The sequence below is a fragment of the Thalassophryne amazonica genome, chromosome 5 (genome assembly GCF_902500255.1).
Source record: "Thalassophryne amazonica chromosome 5, fThaAma1.1, whole genome shotgun sequence".
Classification (NCBI taxonomy): Eukaryota; Metazoa; Chordata; class Actinopteri; order Batrachoidiformes; family Batrachoididae; genus Thalassophryne; species Thalassophryne amazonica.
In genome coordinates this window covers 105,762,722-105,787,872 of record NC_047107.1, presented here as the reverse complement: position 1 = coordinate 105,787,872, position 25,151 = coordinate 105,762,722, and the positions used below count along the sequence as shown (strand labels likewise).

The window sequence follows — 25,151 nt, the reverse complement described above, 5'->3', positions numbered from 1 at the left end:
CGGCAGTCAGATACTGTGGATATTTTTAAGTCATGTTTAAAGACTCATTTGTTTTCTCTGTTTTATCATTAGTGTTATGAAGTGTTTTTATTCTTGTATTATTTTATGGTTGTGTTTCTTTTGTGTGTTTTTTTTATTGTGTTTTGAATTTTTTAATTGTTTTTGTGTGAAGCACCTTGAGACGATTTTATCATGAATTGGCGCTATATAAATTAATAAATTTGAAATTTGAATTTGAGTTTATCAGTTTGAACATTAAATATCTTGTCTTTGTGGTGTATTCAGTTGAATATACATTGGTTGAAGAGGATTTGCAAATCATTGTATTCTGTTTTTTTTTTTTTTTTTTACATTTTACACAATGTCCCAACTTCATTGAAATTGGGGTTGTATGCCAGGAAGGGCATCTGGTGTAAAACATACAGGGCAATACTATATACAGTAGTGTTCAGAATAATAGTAGTGCTGTGTGACTAAAGATTAATCCAGGTTTTGAGTATATTTCTTATTCTTACATGGGAAACAAGGTACCAGTAGATTCAGTAGATTCTCACAAATCCAACAAGACCAAGCATTGTGCATTGATATGCACACTCTTAAGGCTATGAAATTGGGCTTTTAGTAAAAAAAAAAGTAGAAAGGTTGAATGGTCACTTGCCTGGCATTCAGCCGCTGGTGTGAAGGCTGCCTTGATCACACCATTCAGCCAGAGTTCGACGTGGCCAATGATTTCATGCAGCCCCTTGGCCGCGGCACGTTTTGGCTCACCTGCGTATGACATGCCGTGCGAATGTTGGCAATGTGACCTAATCTTGCCTGCTGTTCGAATGGGTTTCTGGCGCGAGTGACACGCGAATGTAGAATGCATGTGCGGTGGCCGAATGGTTGCGGTGACTGCTGTGTGAGGCATTCGAGGCGGCTCTGACATTTCATGAGTGACATTCGAATCCTCCTTCATGCGCCATTCGACCTCAATCGTGTTATGTATGAAGGGACCCTTAGATTGGCCAACAGATCACTTATGGTTCCACATATTGATTTGGTGCAAGTTTTACATTGGTTGTCCCTCCACAACCTCCTGTCACAGTACCAGATCTGCATGGAGATTTGGGCATTGGTGGCCTTCAGCTGGGGACCGTGTTTGTTGTAGCCAAAGGTGCTAACCACTTGGGCCACTCTTTATATTGTTCTGTGTGAAAATATAAAAAGTCAGCTCACATATCAGTTAGATCAGATATACTTACTATTTTACAGGTATTGGTGTCCAGCAACTTTTAGATGCCTCTTTGCTTCAGCACCCCTGAGTCAATTAATGAGGTCATTAGCAGCAGTTTGGAGAATTTGACTGCATACTGAGGAGGTAATTCAGCCATTTGATTCAGATGTGTTGGACCACGGACACATCTAAAAGTTGCAGGACACCGGCCCTTGAGGACTGGAGTTGAATACCCCTGCTCTATATGTCAGTGCTTATTCCCTGTTTTTGTAGTGTGAAGTAGATGGTGAATCAGTGCCTATTTATAACTGAATGGATGGAACAATGCAAATGAAGTGCCATGTCCAAGGAGACAGACAGGCAGCCTCAACTGTGTGCATGGTTTCTGGTCTTTAGGTTGGTAGTTCAATGCCTGTACTCACCCAGAAATAGTCCCACTTCTTCTGCCTGCCAGTACAGAGACCAGCAGGGTGGAGATGATGGCAGTCGATGTAATCAAAATGAGATGAAGTCGTCATGATTCAGTGAGAGCAGCTGTAACCGGAGCAGCCGCAGTTTGCTGCCAGCACAGACGGTCTGTCTATTGAACTGACACTGGATCCAGAACAGAACAGCTTTCATGCAGCACTGTGTTGATGCTGGAGCTGCATCCTTGGAACAGATTGACAGCAGGACAAAAACAGTCTGCTGGCCTGTCCTGCCTCACGTCAGCTGATGAACATTACTTGATAGGGTTGAGAAAGACTTTCATGAGGTGATGCCCAGCATCAGCGCCCCGACCCTCATACAGACGGTATGTCAGATGAGATCCTGTTGGCAAGAGATGCTTATATTTGTTTGGAAGGTGCCGCCATTGTGCTTAAACACAATAGCCCACTGAGGACACATATGCATGTCTGTGGATGTACGCTGGGTTATAGTAGCGATTTAGTACATATACTAAAGCACACGTTTGCCAGATTGGCATGGGGTTGGTGCTATCAACCAAATACTCCAACACTGACAAACTGTCAGTGAGCACCAGCATTATGAAGACAAGATAAGGATATCTGGATCAATGCTGACATTGTCAAAATAAGATTTGAAAGTTAATAATAATACAACATTGTATATTTTCTGAAATTTCATTCAGTAGTTAGTTCCGTTTCTATTGTCTCCTAAACTCTGTAAGGGAGATAGAGTATCTCGTCAATAGTTTTACATCCTCATTGAAGACAACTTTGGATGCTGTAGCTCCTCTGAAAAAGAGAGCTTTAAATCAGAAGTGTCTGACTCCGTGGTATAACTCACAAACTCGTAGCTTAAAGCAGATAACCCGTAAGTTGGAGAGGAAATGGCATCTCACTAATTTAGAAGATCTTCACTTAGCCTGGAAAAAGAGTCTGTTGCTCTATAAAAAAGCCCTCCATAAAGCTAGGACATCTTTCTACTCATCACTAATTGAAGAAAATAAGAACAACCCCAGGTTTCTTTTCAGCACTGTAGCCAGGCTGACAAAGAGTCAGAGCTCTATTGAGCTGAGTATTCCATTAACTTTAACTAGTAATGACTTCATGACTTTCTTTGCTAACAAAATTTTAACTATTAGAGAAAAAATTACTCATAACCATCCCAAAGACGTATCGTTATCTTTGGCTGCTTTCAGTGATGCCGGTATTTGGTTAGACTCTTTCTCTCCGATTGTTCTGTCTGAGTTATTCTCATTAGTTACTTCATCCAAACCATCAACATGTTTATTAGACCCCATTCCTACCAGGCTGCTCAAGGAAGCCCTACCATTATTTAATGCTTCGATCTTAAATATGATCAATCTATCTTTGTTAGTTGGCTATGTACCACAGGCTTTTAAGGTGGCAGTAATTAAACCATTACTTAAAAAGCCATCACTTGACCCAGCTATCTTAGCTAATTATAGGCCAATCTCCAACCTTCCTTTTCTCTCAAAAATTCTTGAAAGGGTAGTTGTAAAACAGCTAACTGATCATCTGCAGAGGAATGGTCTATTTGAAGAGTTTCAGTCAGGTTTTAGAATTCATCATAGTACAGAAACAGCATTAGTGAAGGTTACAAATGATCTTCTTATGGCCTCGGACAGTGGACTCATCTCTGTGCTTGTTCTGTTAGACCTCAGTGCTGCTTTTGATACTGTTGACCATAAAATTTTATTACAGAGATTAGAGCATGCCATAGGTATTAAAGGCACTGCGCTGCGGTGGTTTGAATCATATTTGTCTAATAGATTACAATTTGTTCATGTAAATGGGGAATCTTCTTCACAGACTAAAGTTAATTATGGAGTTCCACAAGGTTCTGTGCTAGGACCAATTTTATTTACTTTATACATGCTTCCCTTAGGCAGTATTATTAGACGGTATTGCTTAAATTTTCATTGTTACGCAGATGATACCCAGCTTTATCTATCCATGAAGCCAGAGGACACACACCAATTAGCTAAACTGCAGGATTGTCTTACAGACATAAAGACATGGATGACCTCTAATTTCCTGCTTTTAAACTCAGATAAAACTGAAGTTATTGTACTTGGCCCCACAAATCTTAGAAACATGGTGTCTAACCAGATCCTTACTCTGGATGGCATTACCCTGACCTCTAGTAATACTGTGAGAAATCTTGGAGTCATTTTTGATCAGGATATGTCATTCAAAGCGCATATTAAACAAATATGTAGGACTGCTTTTTTGCATTTACGCAATATCTCTAAAATCAGAAAGGTCTTGTCTCAGAGTGATGCTGAAAAACTAATTCATGCATTTATTTCCTCTAGGCTGGACTATTGTAATTCATTATTATCAGGTTGTCCTAAAAGTTCCCTAAAAAGCCTTCAGTTAATTCAAAATGCTGCAGCTAGAGTACTGACGGGGACTAGAAGGAGAGAGCATATCTCACCCATATTGGCCTCTCTTCATTGGCTTCCTGTTAATTCTAGAATAGAATTTAAAATTCTTCTTCTTACTTATAAGGTTTTGAATAATCAGGTCCCATCTTATCTTAGGGACCTCGTAGTACCATATCACCCCAATAGAGCGCTTCGCTCTCAGACTGCAGGCTTACTTGTGGTTCCTGGGGTTTGTAAGAGTAGAATGGGAGGCAGAGCCTTCAGCTTTCAGGCTCCTCTCCTGTGGAACCAGCTCCCAATTCAGATCAGGGAGACAGACACCCTCTCTACTTTTAAGATTAGGCTTAAAACTTTCCTTTTTGCTAAAGCTTATAGTTAGGGCTGGATCAGGTGACCCTGAACCATCCCTTAGTTATGCTGCTATAGACGTAGACTGCTGGGGGGTTCCCATGATGCACTGTTTCTTTCTCTTTTTGCTCTGTATGCACCACTCTGCATTTAATCATTAGTGATCGATCTCTGCTCCCCTCCACAGCATGTCTTTTTCTTGGTTCTCTCCCTCAGCCCCAACCAGTCCCAGCAGAAGACTGCCCCTCCCTGAGCCTGGTTCTGCTGGAGGTTTCTTCCTGTTAAAAGGGAGTTTTTCCTTCCCACTGTAGCCAAGTGCTTGCTCACAGGGGGTCGTTTTGACCGTTGGGGTTTTACATAATTATTGTATGGCCTTGCCTTACAATATAAAGCGCCTTGGGGCAACTGTTTGTTGTGATTTGGCGCTATATAAAAAAATTGATTGATTGATTGATTGATTGAGTAACTGTTTGGACAAGCTCAAAACAGTCAAGAGATGGAATTTGTAGTCAGATTCATAAGTATTTGGACAGCCACATAATTTTTGTAATTTTGTCTCTGTGCACCAATGCAGTGGAGTTGAAAAATAGTCAAGATGTGCTTGCAGTGTAGGATTTTTGTTTTTAATTCATGTGTGTATATTGAGTTAACCATTTGGGTGATTCTATGGTAACAGAACTACAGTGGTGGCAAAATCTGCCCAAATTAATTTTTTGTCCCATTATGATAGAATTCCCCATTTAGGTTTTACAGGTATTTTTACACACAGTACCTTGATCTTCAGAGGCAATATGTCATTTATATTATTATATGGCTGCGATGCTACGTGCTCTGATTGGCTGATAAGCAGTCAGATATTTTCCAGCATCGGACCGGTTTCCATGACAGTCAGTCCGAAATGCGTATTTTCTTTACAAACCAGAAGCTAAAAATGCGAAAAACCAAGTCGGACATGAACATACACCGTAAATATCTAAACAGCATCTGAAAAACACACAGATTGAAACCTTACCAGCTAACGACGGACCATCTGTTAGCAAGTTCTTCATGGAGGTGAAGCGAACAAGTCGGTCTACAAACTGTCAGCAGCTTTCATTTTCAGGTGATACTGTAAGTTTGCATGATTATATATAATAGCCATATGATAAATTATTAACCTCACTTGCTCGCTCTATAGGGGGATATCAGACTTCGCTCCATGTGTTGTGTTGTGTTGTCCGTACTGACAACACATCGGTCTGATATTTCCCCATACAGACCTCACAGTCGGTTAATAATCCTTTAATAAGTCAGTGAAGATTTCTTTGTTGACATCAATCATTAAGAAATATAAACAGTATGGTATTGTGCTACAAGGTATATCTGTCTGAAGTAGGAAAACCCTGAGTGCAGATTTGTCTTTTGCATCACCAGTTTTCCACCACAATTGTGGAGTGAAGCAGAAAGTGATTTTCCTTAAAAACATGCAGAAGTTCAGCCACATTTCGTAGAAAGGTAGATGTGAGACTTGAGCCTTGATTTTTTTTTTTTGTTTAAAAATCGTTCTCTTGCTTCATTATATTTACTTTGTCCAAGTATGGCTTCTTAGAATGGAGGGACCGTGGATAAAAAATGGCTACAATTTGGTTGCTAAAATAACCTGGAGTAAAGTAACCTGTAACCTGGAGTAAAATAATCAGATTGTCATCCGTCTTTGCCTTTAAGAGCAGTGTGTGTGTGTGTGTGTGTGTGTGTGTGTGTGTGTGTGTGTGTGTGTGTGTGTGTGTGTGTGTGTGTGAGAGACACTGGCACATCCCTCAGGTGTGGCCTGTTTCCGTAGTCGTGTCCATAAAAATCATAGAGGGATATGCTTTCCAAACTTAATACCCATTACTATATTGGATGATGTTGAAATTGAGGATGGGCCAGTGGTTGTTCCAGCAATAGCAAAGATTTCGTGTCTGCTACCTACAACGCGCGTGGAATGTCTTAAACCTAAACCTACTTCTAGGCATCTTATAAATGCTACTCTGGAATCACCCCAAACCCAAACAGTTCAACTGTCAACCCCACTGAGGTCCTTAGACTGGGTCTCATTAGCATAAGATCACTGTCCTCAAAATGATTGTTGATCAATGATCTAATTATTGATCATCACTTAGATATGATTGGGTTATGTGAAACCTGGCTTAAACCTACAGCTGTCCTCCCCTTAAATGAGGCCTGCCCACGAGCATATACATTTAGTCACGTCCCTCGTCATGCAAAGCAAGGCGGGGGTGTTGCTCTTATTTATAAATCTAGGTTTAGCTTATTAGCTGTTGGGGGTTACAAATATGACTCGTTTGAGCATCTGATTCTTCGCTCTGCTCAGGATATTACACATTGCCAGGGTCAGAAGAATAAAAATCAGTCATATTACTTTGTCACTGTATATAGGCGTCCTGGCCCATATGTTGTGAAAGTGTAGGAACACGGACCCACAGCAGGGGTGCGCAAATGAATGGGCAATGGATAAGCCAAACAGTAACAATTTAATGTTGTAAATTGTGCACAACGGAATACAGACAATAACAGGTTTGGAACTACAGTCAATTATACGTTGAGTGACGTGTGGGCAGGCTTAAGGATAGGAGACGCCCATCCAAAACCGAGCCAGATCCCACACGGCCCTCACCGCCAACGGATCTGAAGAACACCGGAGTCGCCAAGTCCTGGGTCCCCAGGTGGCCACCGTCTCCAGCTGTCAGACCTGGCACTGCTGGCAGAGACAAAAACAGCACAGGTGAGTGTGAGTACGCACACTCAGTAATCCGACAGTCTGTGTTCCTTAGGGAGGGAGCACCTCCACCTCCAATAACACACTCGTGCAGCTCCTGTCTAAACACTTATCTGGTTGGGGTGTGAAGCAAAGCCGTCGCTGTTCACACCAAACGCCAATCCAGCAGATAAGGCACACCACAGGAAAGCGGCTGCAAAAAGAGTTCAAACTATGACTATTTTCAGTACAGCAGAGAATTACCTCTAAGGTAGCTGATTTCTCGGCGGGGAGGTGGAGTTGCAGTCCGGCCTTTATGGTGATGGTGATGTGATGTGGATGAGTGACAGCTGGTGCTGATGACGAGTGACAGCTGTCACTCCCGGTTGCTATGACGCCCTCTCGTGCTTGAAGCCCGCACTTCAAGCAGGGCGCTATCTGGTGGTGGTGGGCCAGCAATACCTCCTCTTCAGTGGCCCACACAACACCATATTCTGAATTCTTAGATGAATTTGGTGCGTTCATCTCTAATTTGTCAACTAGTGTAGATAACATTCTGATCATTGGTGACTTTAACATTCATATAAATAAGCCTTCTGATCCCCTCTGCAAATCATTTATGGAAATTGTGGATGCATTAGGATTTCAGCAATGCATTCGGGATTCGACACACATTAGTGGAAATACCCTGGATCTGGTTCTCGCACGTGGTATTGCTGTCACGAATATTGACATCATACCTCTTACATCAGTGGTGTCTGATCACTCACTAATTAAGTTTACAGTTTCGCTGCCGTGTTTAGTGGAACAACAACCTTATATATCATTACAGCGATGCATCAACTCCTCAACCAAGACTGAACTCGAAGCTAGACTGCCTGATGTCTTAGCTTCACATTTGACAAATACCCAGTCAGTAGACAGACTTGTGGATAGTTTAAACTCAGTGCTCAAAACTACACTCGACATGATTGCACCACCTGTGTTAAAACCGCGCTCCCCCCAAATCACAGTCACCTTGGTTCAATGATTATCTGCGTGACCTCAAGCATAAAGCAAGAGGTCTAGAACGGAAATGGCGTCATTCAAAATTAGAAGTATTTCACCTTGCGTGGCGTGATGCTATCTTAGACTATAAGCATGCATTATTGGCTACAAAGCGGACTTACAACTCTGATTTGATCAACAAAAACAAGCATAACTCAAAGTTCTTGTTCGACACGGTGGCAACACTTTTGCATGGTCAACCACCTGTAGTTCGCTCTCCTTTTACAGCACAAGATTTCCTGGATTACTTTGGGAAGAAAATAGAAGACATTAGATTAAACATATCCCGGCATGCCTTAATCCAGCCACTACACCCTGCTATTGATGTCGGCACCACTACTGAGGTATTACCTAGATTTACAGAATTTGACAGTATCTCACTAGGCATGCTGACAAAACTCGTAAAGTCAACAAAAAGCACAAACTGTTTATTTGATCCTATACCAACAAAACTGTTTAAGGACCTGTGGCCCACTCTTGGGCCGACTGTGCTGGAAATTATTAATCTTTCTTTAACTTCTGGATCTGTTCCTAAATGTTTCAAATCTACAGTGATTAAACCATTACTAAAGAAACCTAATCTTGACCCTAGTGTATTGACAAACTATCAGCCGATATCAAATCTATCATTTTTCTCTAAAATTCTGGAAAAAGTGGTGTCACGGCAGCTCGTAGACTATCTTACTGAGAATAATCTCTTTGAGCCACTGCAGTCTGCTTTTAGAAAATATCATTCCACAGAGACGGCTCTCACTAAAGTGGTGAATGATCTTCTGCTTACAATGGATTCGGACACCACTATGGTACTATTGCTATTAGATCTCAGTGCTGCATTTGATACAATGGATCATCATATTCTACTTGATAGGCTGGAAAATCACTTTGGGATTACTGGGAGTGCCCTTGCATGGCTGACGTCATACTTGACCAGTCGTTCTCACTGTGTTTTGTACAGTAACACTACCTCTAACTTTAGTGACATGAAATTTGGGGTTCCACGGGGGTCTGTCTTAGGCCCCCTGCTTTTCTCCCTTTATATAGCACCCCTTGGGCACATATTGCAGCGTTTTGGGATTACCTTTCACTGCTATGCAGATGATACTCAGTTATACATGCCGATAACTGCTGGCAATCTCGTTCACATAAAATCCTTAGAAGATTGCCTTGCAGCAGTGAGAAGTTGGATGTCTAGAAACTTCCTACTTTTAAACTCTGAAAAGACTGAAATGATGGTTCTTGGTCCAGTGAGACATCGGCATCAATTTGACCAGTTAACACTCAGCTTAGGCTCGTGTGTCATACATCACAATGACAAAGTGAGGAACCTTGGGGTAATTTTTGATCCTTCATTGTCCTTTGGCCTCCATATTAGAAATATTACTAGGACTACTTTCTTCCACCTGCGAAATATAGTGAAGATTCGTCCCATCCTGTCTATGGCTGATGCTGAGACCCTGATTCATACGTTCATCTCTTCTAGATTGGACTACTGCAATGTTCTATTTTCTGGTTTATCGCAGTCTAGGATTAGGGCTCTCCAATTAGTTCAAAATGCTGCAGCCAGACTTTTGACACAAAGCAGAAAGTTCGACCACATTTCACCCATTTTGGCGTCTCTTCACTGGCTTCCTGTCCCAGTGAGATCAGATTTTAAGGTTCTGCTACTAACCTATAAAATTATTCATGGACTGGCACCTCCCTACCTAGCTGACCTAATTAAACCTTACGTACCGGCCCGGGCTTTATGTTCTCAGGGTGCGGGACTACTTTGTGTCCCTAGGGTGAATAAGTAGTCTGTGGGTCTCCCTGTGTCAATAAAAAAATCAGATTCTGTGGAGACTTTCAAGTCCAGAGTTAAGACGCACTTATTTTCCCTTTCATATGGCTAGCATACTGGTACAGTTTTGTTTTATGCTTTTTACTGTTTTAATTCATGTTATTAGTAATTGGAGTGGGCCGCGGCCTCAACTTCACCTAAATTCTGGGTCTTTTAGTGAAGCTTAGGGCTAGCGGCCGGCGATCACCTTAATATTTCTTCTGTTTTTCTTGTTTAATGCTGGCAAATTATACAGTATTTTTGTCTTTCTGATGCCTGATTCTGTTTTTTCTCTGTTTAAGGTGCAGCTCCATCCAGAGATGGGAGTTGTGTGTTTACAATTCTTGTATATTCATCCGTGAATTGTTCTGTGAATTATGTCTGTAATTTATGTTTGTAGCATGGCCCAAGCAGAGTGTCACCCCTTTGAGTCTGGTCTGCTTGAGGTTTCTTCCTCAGAGGGAGTTTTTCCTTACCATTGTTGCTCTGGGGGTTGGTAAGGTTAGACCTTATCTGTGTGAAGTGCCTTGAGGCAACTCTGTTGTGATTTGGCGCTATATAAAGGAAAATAAATTGAATTGAATTGTAGTTAGCTAAGCTTTCTGTCCAAAACGCTCTCAAAAATATGAAGACGAATGTCTTTGAACTGCTTCAGCACTAATGGACAACTGAGATCTCAAATTCCATCTAATCATGTAATTCTGTCCAGTAGTTAAGTTGTAGCTTGTAGCTTATCCATTTCGATATATGTGGACGTTCAGGTAGAACCCATGTCTTTATTCCCCTTTTCCACGCTGTGACATGGATAACAAAATAATTCCGTATGAAATACTTTAAGGCCCTTTGAACAACTGTGAGTCGATTCTTGCTGCTGGCAAAACTGACACGAACCATCATTTCCCTGGGTTTTAAACTTTTATAATTAAACAAATGTGCTTATTAGGGACCACAGCGACCCCTGAGAGAATCTCGTGATTATTTAATTATCATCAAACTTAAGATGAACTTCTCTTTGCGTGCTGTCACTGAGGAAAGTAATGTGCAAATATTTGGTCATAGTTTCTGTGACTTTACCATCTCTCTTGAGCTGTTGGTGACTTTGCCTTAACAAATTCCAATGGCAACACCCCCTTTCATCTACAGACTTTGATAAAACATGCACAAATATGGACAAAATAAATGCAGAGTGCCAACAGGAAGCTCTGCCCGTATCTGTATTTAAAGTTGACCATAAATGAGGCTCATGACTGGAGATTCTCAGTCGTCTATAGGTTACAGTATCCAAATAGGTTGACTTGTTTAGTTTCTAAAATATTTCACTCTTCTTTCAGAAAAGCTTCATCAGTTCTAGTTGGAGTAGTGAGAGACTTAAATATTAATCCACTGATGGGCCACTGGTGTCACAGCGATGCAAAGAAATGCACAAAGAGGCATTAATTGCCAGAGGTCACTTGAGTTCAAGTGTGAGTTGTTGGGGATGGTCTAGTAGTAAGCGTTGGGCTTGAGACCAGAGGATCCCAGGTTCAAATCCCAGCCTGACCGGAAAATCAGTAAGGGCCCTTGGGCAAGGTCCTTAATCCCCTAGATGCTCCTGGTGTGTAGTGAGTACCTTGTATGGCAGCACCCTCATATCGAGATGAATGTGAGGCATTATTTGTAAAGCACTTTGAGTGTCTAATGCAGATGGAAAAGCGCTATATAAATGCAGTTCATTTACCATTTATCATTCTTGTCCTCATTTCCTTCCTCATTTACTTTTCCAGTTCCCAATTTCCTTCATTTCCTCATTTCTTTCCCCTATTCCTTTGTCATTTCCTTAATTTTCCAACCTCATTTCCTTCATCATTTCCTCAGTTACTTCCTTATTCCTTCATCATTTCCTCTATTACTTAATTTCTTCCTCATTTCCTCAATTTTTCAATTTTCAATTTACAATTTATTTTCATTTATATAGCGACTAATCACAACAGAGTTGCCTCAGGGCACTTCACACAAGTAAGGTCTAACCTTACTAACCCCCATAGCAACAGTACTAAGGAAAAACTCCCTCTGAGGAAGAAACCTCAAGCAGACCAGACTCAAAGGGGTGACCTTCTGCTTAGGCCATGCTACAGACATAAATTACAGAACAATTCACAAAACAAATATACAGGAAATGCTGTTGGTGCACAGGACAGGAGGGTCTCCAGCACAAATACTACACCCATCTCTAGATGGAGCTGCACCTTAAACAGAGAGAAAAAAAAACAGAATGAGACATCAGAAAGACAAGAAACAGTATAATTTGCCAGCATTAAAAAACAAGAAAAACAGAGAAATACTAAGGTGATCGCCGGCCACTAGCCCTATGCTTCACTAAAAGACCCGAATTTAGGTAAAGTTGAGGGCCGCAGCATGCTCCGTTTCCTAATAAAATGAATAAAATGAAGCACAGAACTATACTATACCAGTATGCTAGCCATACGAAAAGGAAAATAAGTGCGTCTTAAGTCTGGACTTGAAAGTCTCCACAGAATCTGACTGTTTTATTGATGCAGGGAGATCATTCCACAGAACAGGAGCACGATAAGAAAAAGCTCTATGACCCGCAGACTTCTTATTCACCCTAGGGACACAAAGTAGTCTTGCACCCTGAGAACGTAAAGCCCGGACCGGTACGTAAGGTTTGATTAGGTCAGCTAGGTAGGGAGGTGCCAGTCCGTGAACAATTTTATAGACTAGTAGCAGAACCTTAAAATCTGATCTCACTGGGACAGGAAGCCAGTGAAGGGATGCCAAAATGGGTGTAATGTGTAATGAACTTTCTCCGTGTCAAAAATCTGGCTGCAGCATTTTGAACCAATTGGAGAGCCCTAATGCTGGGCTGCGGTAAACCAGAAAATAGAACATTGCAGTAGTCCAATCTAGAAGAGATAAAGGCATGGTCAGGGTCCTGAGCATCAGCCATAGACAGGATGGGACAAATCTTCTCTATATTTCGCAGGTGGAAGAAAGCAGTCCTCGTAACATTTGTAATGTGGAGGTCAAAGGACAATGTAGGATCAAAAATTACCCCAAGGTTCCTCACTTTATCAGTATGATGTATGACACACGAGCCGAGGCTGAGCGTTAACTGGTCAAATTGCTGCCGAAGTCTCACTGCACCAAGAACCATCATTTCAGTCTTATCAGATTTCAAAAGTAGGAAGTTTCTAGAAATCCACCTCCTCACTGATGCAAGCAATCTTGTAAGGATTTTATGTGGATGAGATTACCAGCAGTTATCAGCATGTATAACTGAGTATCATCAGCATAGCAGTGAAAGGTAATCCCAAAACACCGCAATATGTGCCCAAGGGGTGCTATATAAAGGGAAAAAAGCAGGAGGTCTAAAACGGACCCCTGTGGAACCCCAAATTTCATGTCACTAAGGTTAGAGGTAATGTTACTGTACAAAACAGTAAAAACGACAACTCAAGTATGACATCAGCCATGCAAGGCCACTCCCAGTAATCCTATAGTGATTTTCCAGCCTATCAAGTAGAATATGATGATCCACTGTATCAAATGCAGCACTGAGATCTAACAGCAACAGAACTGTAGTGGTGTCCGAATCCATTGTAAGCAGAACATCATTCAGCACTTTAGTGAGAGCCGTCTCTGTGGAATGATATTTTCTAAAAGCAGACTGCAGTGGCTCAAAGAGATTATTCTCAGTAAAATAGTCCACGAGCTGCTGTGACACCACTTTTTCCAGACTTTTAGAGCAAAATGATAGATTTGATATCAGCCGATAGTTTTTCAATACACTCGGGTCAAGATTAGGTTTCTTAAGTAATGGTTTAATCACTGCAGATTTGAAAAAATTTGGAACAGATCCGGAAGTTAATGAGAGATTATTCATTTCCAGCACAGTCGGCCCAAGAGTGGGCCACAGGTCCTCAAACAGTTTTGTTGGTATAGGATCAAATAAACAGGTTGTGCTTTTTGTTGACGTTATGAGTTTCATCACCATGCCTTGAGAGATACTAACAAATTCTGTAAATCTAGGTAATACCTCAGTAATGGCGCCCACCTCAATAGCAGGGTGTAGTGGCTGGGTTGAGGCATGCCGGGATATGTTTAACCTAATGTCTTCTATTTTCTTCTCAAAGTAATCCAGGAGATAAATCAAAATGAAAACTCCAATCAAATTGAAAACTACATCACATTACTTGTCTGATTATAAAGATTCCAACAAGGTATAGTTTGGACTATCTATGACTGAATGTTATGGAGTTTTGGGTTAAAACAGCAATAATGGTGACAAAGGACAATTTCAGTTTGTACAGGGGTCAAAAGTTAAATTGGCTCCCATGCTTGTTCTCCAAAGTAAAGGTCAAACAAGGTCATTGTCCACTTGATTCTATGACATGTGACATATGTTACCCTGTAACATGAACTAAGCATGACACATGATGCAAACCGTTACTTTTTAAAACCTGATTAACTCGACCAGTAATGTGCATCACTGTTTAAAAAATTGGAGCAACTTTAACTTTGACCCCTGTACAAACTGAAACTGGCCTTTGTCACCATTGTTGCACCTTTTACCCCATAACTCCATAACATTCAGTCATAGATAGTCCAAACTATACCTTTTTGGAATCTTTGTGATCAGACAAATAATGTGGTGTAGTTTTCAAATAAAAAAAAAGGCTTAAAGTGATGGGGAGTTAAGAGGGCTGTAATTAAGGGGGTCAACTGAAAGGCAAAAAAGAAAAATGCTTAAGAAGGTGGGGCGTCTGCCCCCCCCCCCCCCCCCCCCCAGAAGTTGAAAGGTTTTAGTCATACTCATGCTCCCAAGAACCATTTTACTGAAAAAAAAAGTCTGAAGGACCTAAATGACATGGTTTCATGGTGAGGAGCTTTTAGGCATGTGAGAGGCAAATAAAGAAAAATAATTAAAAAGGCAGGAGGGCTGGGGGCAGAGCCCCCTCAGAAGCTGACAGGTTTTAGCCATGCTAATGCTCCCCTGAAGCATTTGCTCAAAAACGTCTGAAAGACATAAATGACACGGTTCGATGGTGAGGAACTTCCAAGCATGTGAGAGGCAAATAAAGAAAAATTCTTAAAAAGGCGGGGGGGGGGGGGGGGGGGGGGGGGGGGGTGCCATTAGCCATGCTAATGCTCCCCTGAAGCATTTGCTCAAAAAAAGGTCTGAAGGACCTAAATGACATGGGGAGATAATGAAGAGCTTCGCTCGTTCATGTCTGTGACATATAGTACTCAAAGATCACCAGTTGGGCTGGGATGGCCTCAAACCAGGAACCAACTGCAATGGAAACAAATACATTTAACCACTGGGCCACCACCCCTTGCCACATGTATGTGCTAAGTTTGGTGGAAATTGCAGTTTGAGGGGTGGCAGGGAAGAAATTCTGGGCCTTTTAGTGAAGCTTAGTGCTCGTGGCCGGCGATCACCTTAGTATTTCTTCTGTTTTTCTTGTTGCTTAATTGCTGACAAATTATACGTTATTTCTTGTCTTTCCACCACGTGATTCTGTTTTTCTCTCTCACTGTTTGAGGTGTGACTCCATCCAGAGGTGGGCCTGGGTGTTTTCTTCTGCAAGCCTCCCATCCTGTACACCAGCATGGACTCCCAAAATTTCCTTTATATTTGTATTGTCAACTCTGTCGGTAGCATGGTCCAAGCAGAGGGTCACCCCTTTGAGTCTTGTCTGCTTGAGGTTTCTTCCTCAAATCATCAGAGGGAATTTTTCTTTCCCACTATCGCCTGTGTGCTTGCTCTAGGGGTTGGTAAGGTTAGACCTGACTTATGTGAAGTGCCTTGAGGCAGCTTTGTTGTGATTTGGCGCTATATAAATGAAATAACTGAGAAAATAAATTGAAATTGGAGAAATGTTACAAAAATTAGAGTATGATTTTGAGTTTATTTGCATTTAAATGTGACTTTTTCCTCTTCCAGCCATGGCTTTTATTTTTCTCTTGACATTAGCATTCTCATAAGGATTTTATTCTCCTGAATTAATTTATTATTATTTTATTTTTTTGTTTTTCACATAGTGACTATATTTGGTTAATAAATCTTTACCGCCCACAGTCAACGTGGTATTTAAGATAATGTGCTAAGGACAGAATCTAAGTTTAAATAACTTCCAGTTATTTAAATGAGTGCCTGATTGGGTAACTTTAACCCCATGGGGCATATTTTGAGGATCAGCAGTGTGCAGTGAACACGTGGTCCAAGGTTTTGGCTCTCAGATTTGTTTTCCCACACTCGCTTGTGTTAGCGGCGGTGCTCGTCTGTGACTTTGCTGTGGTTGTGGAGGCTTGTAAAAAGAACACTGAATTTAATTTTTAAAAAAATGAGTCAAACTGGAGTGGGGAAAGCTTGGAAAGCAGAATGCCATCATGGTTGGATTAATCAATGTTTGTAGACTCAGCAGAATCTTGTCAGAGGTTTTAATGAAATGGGAAGCTAACGGCAAATGAAAGAGCACTTTGGGCATTTTGATCTCAATTACACTTTAATGTTTTCTATATGTACTTTGATTACCCAGAATAAAGACTCAAATTGGAAACTTTGCAGAAGCAGTCCGTAGCTAAAACCGATCCCTCCACCATAAAGCATATATCCAGTGCTGCATAAGGTAGAGGTTAGTCCTGTACAGACCCTGATGCCTCCTGGTATGAGTGCTTATGCTCAGATTCTGGAGCATGAAGTGGATGAGAATCTATAATTCTAGCCTCCAGCCACGACTCGTACACATTTCCAGTTGGTTGGAGATGATGAAGACAAAGTGTCTTGTCCAACGACACAGACAGGCAGCCTGAAGCACCTGGAATCGAACCCTGGTCTATGGGTTTGTAGCGCAACTCAAATGCCACAAGTCACATTTTCTCAGAATGAAATGGTACAAACCAGAGTTATTAAAGCTTCGTGTTTTTCTGTTATTTTTAAGTTGTACTTCATTTGAATTTTTCTTTGAATGAAGATGACTTCTCTGTAAACTAATCTCTGTGTGGACAAGAAGAGTATTCATGCATCATGAACTCATCCGTGTAAGGGCTCGTTCACACAGGGGCGGATGTAAAGTCAGCATTGAATTGTAAACACGACTTGCATACGTTACCACACGGTTGAGCTAAAACTGACAAATGCTACACAGAATTTTGCTGTTATATCTCGCTATTTTTCTTTGGCATTTTTGGGCTATTAAACATTTCATGTTTTAATGTTTTATTTGAAACAAAGTTAGTTTTGTCGCACACTTATCCCACTTATCCCATGGGCTTAATGTGATCCAACATTTTTTGAAACAAAACAAACACGTAATTTTCATAAATTGACTTCTGCATCTCACAGCCATCGACTGTGTATACAGTGTTCCCTCGCGGGAGTTACGTTCTAAAAATAACCCGCGATAAGTGAAATCTGCGAAGTAGCGCTATTTTTTGCAATTATTATAGATGTTTTAAGGATGTAAAACCCCTCACTACACACTTTATACACTTTTCTCAAACAGGCATTAACATTTTCTCACTTTTCTCTCCTGTGTGAACACTCTCTTTTTTCTTCTGGGTGAGAAGATTATAATCACTCACTGCCTCCGAGGGTACGGATGCGGGACCCGCAAAGAATTCAAGTCCTCTCTCGGTGGCCATGGAGCTCTGCGGCTGCGGTCAACATCCGCATCAAAACAGCGAGCGTAGTCTCTGGACCTGTTGCCAGATTTGGCGCAGCTCAGCACAGCAGACAGGAGGACGGTGTGAGTGGCCCGCTGCTGCGTTTACCGAGCCCACAAACTCAGTAAGCGCATCGGAGGCAGTGAGAGTAATCACGGTGATGCCGACCAGTGCCGCGACCAGCCCACCTGATAAGGACGCAGAACACAATGCGCTATTAAAAAAAAAAAAAAAAGCATGCAAATTGCACAAAAAAAAATCCGCGAAACTGCGAGGCCACGAAAGGTGAACCGAGTTATAGCGAGGGACCACTGTATACCGTATTTACCCTATTAAATTCTCCAGGGGCCTGCGATTTTCAAAAAGGGGGGCGTGTATTGACGATTGTTTGCGTGCGCATGCTTGCATGCAAGCTGTACACAGTACAACCTTACAGTATGTACAGACTTGCATGCTACATGCAAGAGAAGTAGCGCAGACTCGACAAATATTTTTCTGTGTGCAGTAGCTGCTATACATTTACACAAAATGCCTCCACACAAACGTTGCTCCTTGGCAGTATTCAGGCTACAAGTTGTGAAACAAGTGGAAAAGAAGGGGAATCGCCACGCTGCTTGGATTTTTCTAGTTGACAGGAAGTGCATCAGGAAATGGTATAGCAACAACGATAGGTTTTCAACCCTGGGCAAAACAGCAAAACAGCTGCCTGGTGGCGGATGGAAAGTGCGTTATGAGGACATTGAAGAAGAGCTGATAAATGGTTCCAGGAAAGGAAAATGGCAGGCGTCTGCATCCAGTGGTGGGCACAGTTCTGCTAATCTGCTAACTGGTAATTAGCAAAGCTAACTATTTTGTTAACGGATTACCTTTTCAGCTAACTTCAAAAACCAACAGTGAACCAATTAGCCTCCACTAAAATTAGTTTTGCTAACTTTTAGTCCGCTAACATTTTATTGCTGGCATAGTAAGTAAAGCTGAATGGTCAAAAATGTTTGTAAACCCTAAAATTACACGTTAGTTCCTCTCTGTTGTGTTTTGCAGAAGTCAGACAGCTGTGAGGAGCTGAGCTCAACCCTGCCCCAGCTGCCAGGCTGTTACAAAGGAAAAAAAAAGTAATTTACATTCACAGCATAGAGTGGTCCAGATGTGAAGCAGGCATCCTGAAAACGAAAGCAGGTTTGGTTTATGGTTTGATTTATAACCAAACTAATTCTGGATGGTTTATTGATATTAACCTTAACTGTCATTTTTACAAAGTGAAAATATCATAAATATATTTTAGTTTTAAAGTAATGCACTAATTCTGAATGTTTGAGCATTAAAACTCACAAATCCCCAAAGGCATTATGGGAAATTGAGCCTCCTAATCACTGGTTGGTTGTAAAAAAAAAAAAAAAAAAAAACACACACACACACACACGTTACTGCAATGTGTGTGTTGATTTTTACAAATAAATATTTATTTGTAAATATGTAATTTTTGTTTAATTTGTAAAAAAAAAAAAAAAAAAAAAGCATTTGCAAAACTAAAAAGTTCAGTCTGATACAGGAGCACACCGAATGGCGACCGTATGACAGTTGGATGCTATTTACACTCCCATCCAGTAGATGGTGGTGTTCTATGCATTTCGACCCAAAATGCAAGATATGTAAATATAATGGCAGTATTATTGGGAATATGGACAAAACACCAGTTTGGTTCGAACAAGCAGTGAGAAATAACCGTATCATCAACAGAGCATAAAAAATGAGGATCACAGTCATTTTGGCTGCCTACACAGATGGTACCAAGTTGGCGCCCTTGGTACTGTTGCTAGGGATCAGGCCTGTGAACAAAGGCAAAATCCCTAGCAGCATACAGGTGTAGTACTGTGGATCTGGGAGGAAATCGCGTGTAGATGAAGACTCTATCAAGCATTGGCTGTGGGTCGTCCTGGGACAAAATAGTCGGACACGCTGTCTACTTGTGTAGCATTCATTTTGAGACCATTTGACTGGCGATGTAAAAATGGTGAGGGAAACCTACAGCACTAACATAGCAGTGGTACCAGGAGGCTGCACATCATACCTGCAACCCGCTGATGTGAGTTGGATTCAAAGCGTACATGCAAGAGCTGAATGATGAATGGCTGTTCAGGGGACCAGTTGAGAAAAGTTTCAGCGGGAATAGCAAGTGCCCATCAATGAAGGATTTACTCAAATGGATCAAGAAGTCATTGCGAACAATAACCCCCAGGGTGATATGCAAATCCTTTAAGAAGTGTGGCATCTCAAGTGCTATGGATGGCTCAGAGAATGACTTGTGTGGGGCTCAGTCTGATTCTGATGTTGACCCATTTGAGGGATTTGTCACAGCTGACATCGCAGTGGAAGAGGAATTCATGGCAAACCTGCAAGAATACCAAAGTATCACAGAACCTAAGTCAGACATCATCCTCCCTGAGTCAGATGTGGAGGAAAGTGAAGATGATGCTGGGACTTTGAACTATGACAGTCCTGGACACTAGCCACAAATTGTGAACTTCATGGGTTGCTTGTATTTTGTTGTGGCAATGAGGTAGGATACTTCATGTGCATTTTACTCTTCTCTCAGGAATTCATGATTTGACTACATTTAATGTTCCCCCAAAAAATTGTGTGTGTGTGTGTGTGTGTGTCGGGGGGGCGGGGGGTTTAATAGGGAAGGGGCCTTTAATGGAGTAAATATGGTATACCTGCAGAGACGATTCCAAGTCAACACTCTCTTGTAGTTTAGTTGATTTTATAATCCAGTATGAGTAGACACTGTGACTTTGTATGCTCCACATCTTCTTCATTTTTTGAGGCCGTGCTACAGTGCCAAAAACTGTACCTTGTGTCCTGAACACTTTTTGAAAATGACAAAGAAAAACATTGTACAGGGAAAGTTTTCAATGTGGACGGGGCATAAATTGTTTAAATTCCTATGCCCTACACTTGTACCCACTATGCTGAAAAATATTAACTTGTCACATCAGGTTCTGTTCCATACATGTTTTAAAAACCCATTCTTAAGAAACCTAACGGATCCAGGTTCATTGATAATTGATTAAATTATAGACTTATATTGACTGAGGGCTGTGGATTCTCAATATAGATGCTGCACCTTCCCTCAGGCCCCACTCGTCCAACTATCGTTAACGTCCAACCCCTTGGACTCAGACTGCAGTTGAGGTGGAGATAGACAAGCAGACTGGCGTGTACTCAGTGACAGAGGGATGATATCATATTGTAAGTCACTTTGCTGTTTGGAGGCACAGGGAAAAATCTTCCCAGGGTTGTTTCCGCAATGTTGGCCAGCAGTAAAGTGAAGATATGTGTCCATATGGTCTCCAAAACCAAAGAAACTGTGCTATATGTCCCAATGTTGTTTTCAATTTGATTCCAACAATTATTACATGGCAAAAAAAGCCTGTGGATTAGAACAAATCCCCTGTGATGAGCATTAATCTCCTTGACGTTCAGTCTGAGGAAAAGCTCTATTGTCTCACTAAACCTGAGCGGCAGGTGTGTTATTTGAAACTATCTCCCCTTTGTAATCAGATCCTGGAGAAATTCTCTGTGTACTTCACATTTCCCTCAGTGCCAGAGATCACCGGAGACTTTTCACTGTAGCACTTGTCAGGTGTCTGCACAGTAATTTATAAGCCTGTCAAGATGCTGTCATATTAACATGGAACATGACCCAGCATTTCCAGATAAACGCTGGCGTTTCTTGCTATGTGAGATAATGTGGCGAAGCAGGCGTCACCTTTTGAACCCTTTCAGGGATTTTTCCCAACAACCTCTGATGCTTGTGAAGGATGGGATCTCACATGTGACAGGATGAAGTCTGAGGATGAACAGCATACATTCATGAGATATAAATAAGAAAAGATAGAAATAAGAAAAAAATAATTCATGTTATGTTGTAATTTCAATTACATTTTTAAAAATTTCCCTTACCTGTATTTGCCACTCTAATATGAGTCACAGCAGGATTGTGACAATTAAGAATATAGAGTATACCATTTTTATTAATATCATGTTAGAAAATATACTGCCTTTTTGTTCATGTGATTTAAGGTGTAACACATTCTAAAAGAACCATTTGAAAAAAGTTCTAATAACTGTGACAGATGGTGTTTAAGATAATAACTGGATTTACATTATAGATTTACACATAAGTGATATTTTCAGAATGTCCAAAAAAAAAAAAAGAAAAAAAACCTACAAAATGACACTGTTTCCATTGACTGATTGAATGCCACTGCTGGGTTTTGTCATCTTGTGAGAACTGTAATTCCAAAAGTCATACCAACAGATTGGTAAGTCTTGCTAACTATTGGTGTTAATGGAACATCATCTACTAAAATAAACAACAGGTTGGTCATTGTCAGTTGTGCCCCACAGCAGCTTATACTCAAGGTTCTTGAAATGGAGCAATATCTCCATGTAGTGTAAATTGTAAATTGTAAATGGACTGCATTTATATTGCGCTTTTCCATCTGCATCAGACGCTCAAAGCGCTTTACATTATGCCATACAAGGTAACTCGCTACACATCGGGAGCAAAATGAAGGAGCAGTGACCAAAACACGTGTGGCATGACTCAAAGGAACAGTGAACAAAAACACAGTATGCAGACTCAAATAAAGCAAAAGTGAACAAAAACACAATGCAAAGACAAAAATAAAGCAAAGGTGAACAAAACCACAGTGTGCAGACTAAAATAAAGGAACAAAAACACAGTGTGCAGACTCAAATAAAGCAACGTGAATAAATAAAAAAAAAAAAAATAAATAAAGTGGGCATTTACCATCAATGCAGGTACAATAGAGTTTCGCCAAGAGTGCTAGTCTCTTATGTTTAACAAGCTCTCCATCTCTTAGTTTGTCCCCATGTACTGTGCCATGTATTCAGTGTTGGGGAAAGTAACTTTGGAAAGTTACTTCATTAGTTAATCTATACAGTTATATTTTACAGTTACTTCTTACATTTACTTCATTAGCAGCTGTGGACACCTTGTCGGCAGCTGCTGAATGTAATTAATAAAGTTACTCATAATCTAATTTGGTTACTCAAAAAAGTAACTATTAGTTACTTTGCTGATTAGTTACTTTTCTGATTGCTCAATCTTACGAGTAACCAAGTTAGATTACTCGTTACCTTATTAGTTACATTACTTATTAGTTGCAAGTTTTCTGCAGATTCTAATAAAGTAATTGCATAAAGCTGCTAATGAAGTAACTGTATAAAGCAACTAAAAAAGTAACTAAAAAAGTAACTTGTCAAAGTTACTTTCCACAACACTGCATGTATTTTAGAATATCATGGGACTCTTTCTGTACGTCATGTGAATTATGATAGTGGAAAAACGGATTCCATTGAAGTTTTTGTGAAATGTCTTACTTCATATTGTGCAATTTGGAGGGTAATGGAAATCTGCCTATTAGAGCCCGACCGATATATTGGCCGGCCGATATTATTGGCCGATATAAGCCCTTTTCAAAGTACTCACTATTGGCCGAAATTTTGCAGATAGAACGCCGATAATTTCTCATAAACAGAACAATTGCTCAAATAATGTTTGTGTCGGCAATGTAAAATGTTGTCCATTTGTCCAGTAGATGGAGCTCTGACTCCATTCAACTCAGAGCTGCTTACACCCCTGTTTAAATGTGTTCATCACCGGCCCCTGTAGTTCGCCGTCACACTGCACTGATCGGCTGACAAAAGCATACAAGTAAGTTTATAAGGATCTATATCCTTATCCTGAAACTTTATCTAAGTTGCAGCAACAAGCGGTACAAGATCAGATGTATTTCACAACTCTTTTTAAGGATATGTATTTGCTAATTTCACAAAGGTTTAATTCTTGATTGCATTTTTTTGAACTTGAAAATTCTTCTCAGTTATAAAGTTAATCAATATGAGGACAAAGCTTCAGCTTTTAGCTCATACATTTTTTGTTAAGGGTCCAAAAAAGAACATTTTATTCATTTAAAAAATAATAATAATAATAATATCAGCCGATGTATCAGCTATCGGCAAATCAGCCGATTTATCGATTATTGTCATTTTTTTTCCATCCAAATATTATTGGCATCGGCCTCAAAAAATCCATACCGGTTGGGCTCTACTACCTATTGTCTGTATAAACAACAAAGATGATAATGAACATTGTGAAATGAAAAAGTGTGTGTGTGTGTGTGTGTGTGTGTGTGTGTGTGTGTGTGTGTGAGAGAGAGAGTGTTGTATAAGACTATGTGCAGTGCCTGATGTGTGATAACGTGAATGATTGCAATGAGTTGCTTCAGTGCCACATAGCTCCCAAACTGCAGGCACTGAACCACGGGTGTGTAGGGAGGGTATAATTATGCAGCACCACAGGCAGAGCACCCTTATGTCCCAAGGGAGCATGCACAGTAGGAATGGTGCCCTACACCACCAAGAGAAGAATCCTGGGCTGTTTTGCATGAACTACACATTTGAGGTCTCCCCAGAGTGGCTCAATGATATTGAGGTCAGGAGATTGAGATGGCCACTCCAGAACAGTCACTTAATTCTGATGTAGCCAATGACAGATCAACTTGGCCTTGTGTTTTGCTTCATATGTTGGAACATCCAAGTACGTCCCATGCGCAGCTTCCGGGATGATGAGTGCAAATTTTCCTCCAGTATTTTCTGATAACAGTCTGCATTCATCCTGCCATCAATGTTGACCAGTTTTCCTGTGCTTTTGTTGTTCACACATCTGCGATCCACCTCTGTGTTTTACAGTAGGCATGGTGTACCTTTCATCATAGTCCTTCTTGACTCCTCTCCAAATGTAACGTTTATGGCTGTGGCCAAAAAGTTAAATTTTGGTCTCATCACTCCAAATGACTTTGTTCTCTGTGCTGTTTGGCATGTTGTAATTGGGATACTTTGTGGCATTTGCATAGTAATGGCTTTCTTTAGGCGACTCAACCATGCAGCCCATTTTTCTTCAAGTGCCTCCTTATTGTGCATCTTCAAACAGCCATACCACTTTGTTCCAGAGAGTTCTGTATTTCAGCTAAAGTTATTTGTGTTTTTTTTCTTTGCATCCTGAACAATTTTCCTTGCAGTTGTTGCTGAAATTTTTGTTGGCCTACTGGACTGTGGTTTGGTTTCAGCAGCATCCTTCATTTTCCACTTCAAATTCTTAATCAGAATTTGAACACTGCTGAATGGCATTTTCAGTCCCTTGGATATCGTTTTATATCCTTTTCCTGTTTTATACTGTTCATTTACCTTTTCTTTGACAATTATTTTGTTTTCACCATGACTCAGAAACCAGAAATGCCAGTGCAGCACTGGATGAAAGATGCAAGGGTCTGTCAGGACCCCAGAAACTCACTGACCTTTTATACACACACACTGATTACAAGCAAACAGATCACAGGTGAGGATGGTTCCCCTTAGTAGCCATTCAAACCCA

The 25,151-nt window shown here is 40.8% G+C and overlaps 1 long non-coding RNA gene across 1 annotated transcript; it reads right to left on the bottom strand.

The window, feature by feature from the left end:
- Nucleotides 1-8,398: 8,398 nt before the first annotated feature.
- Nucleotides 8,399-14,632, bottom strand: LOC117509861. Its single transcript, XR_004560574.1, has 3 exons — nt 14,420-14,632; nt 11,096-11,100; nt 8,399-8,409 (listed from the first exon to the last, which is right to left on the bottom strand). It is a non-coding gene; the product is annotated as an uncharacterized LOC117509861 (long non-coding RNA).
- Nucleotides 14,633-25,151: the final 10,519 nt, after the last annotated feature.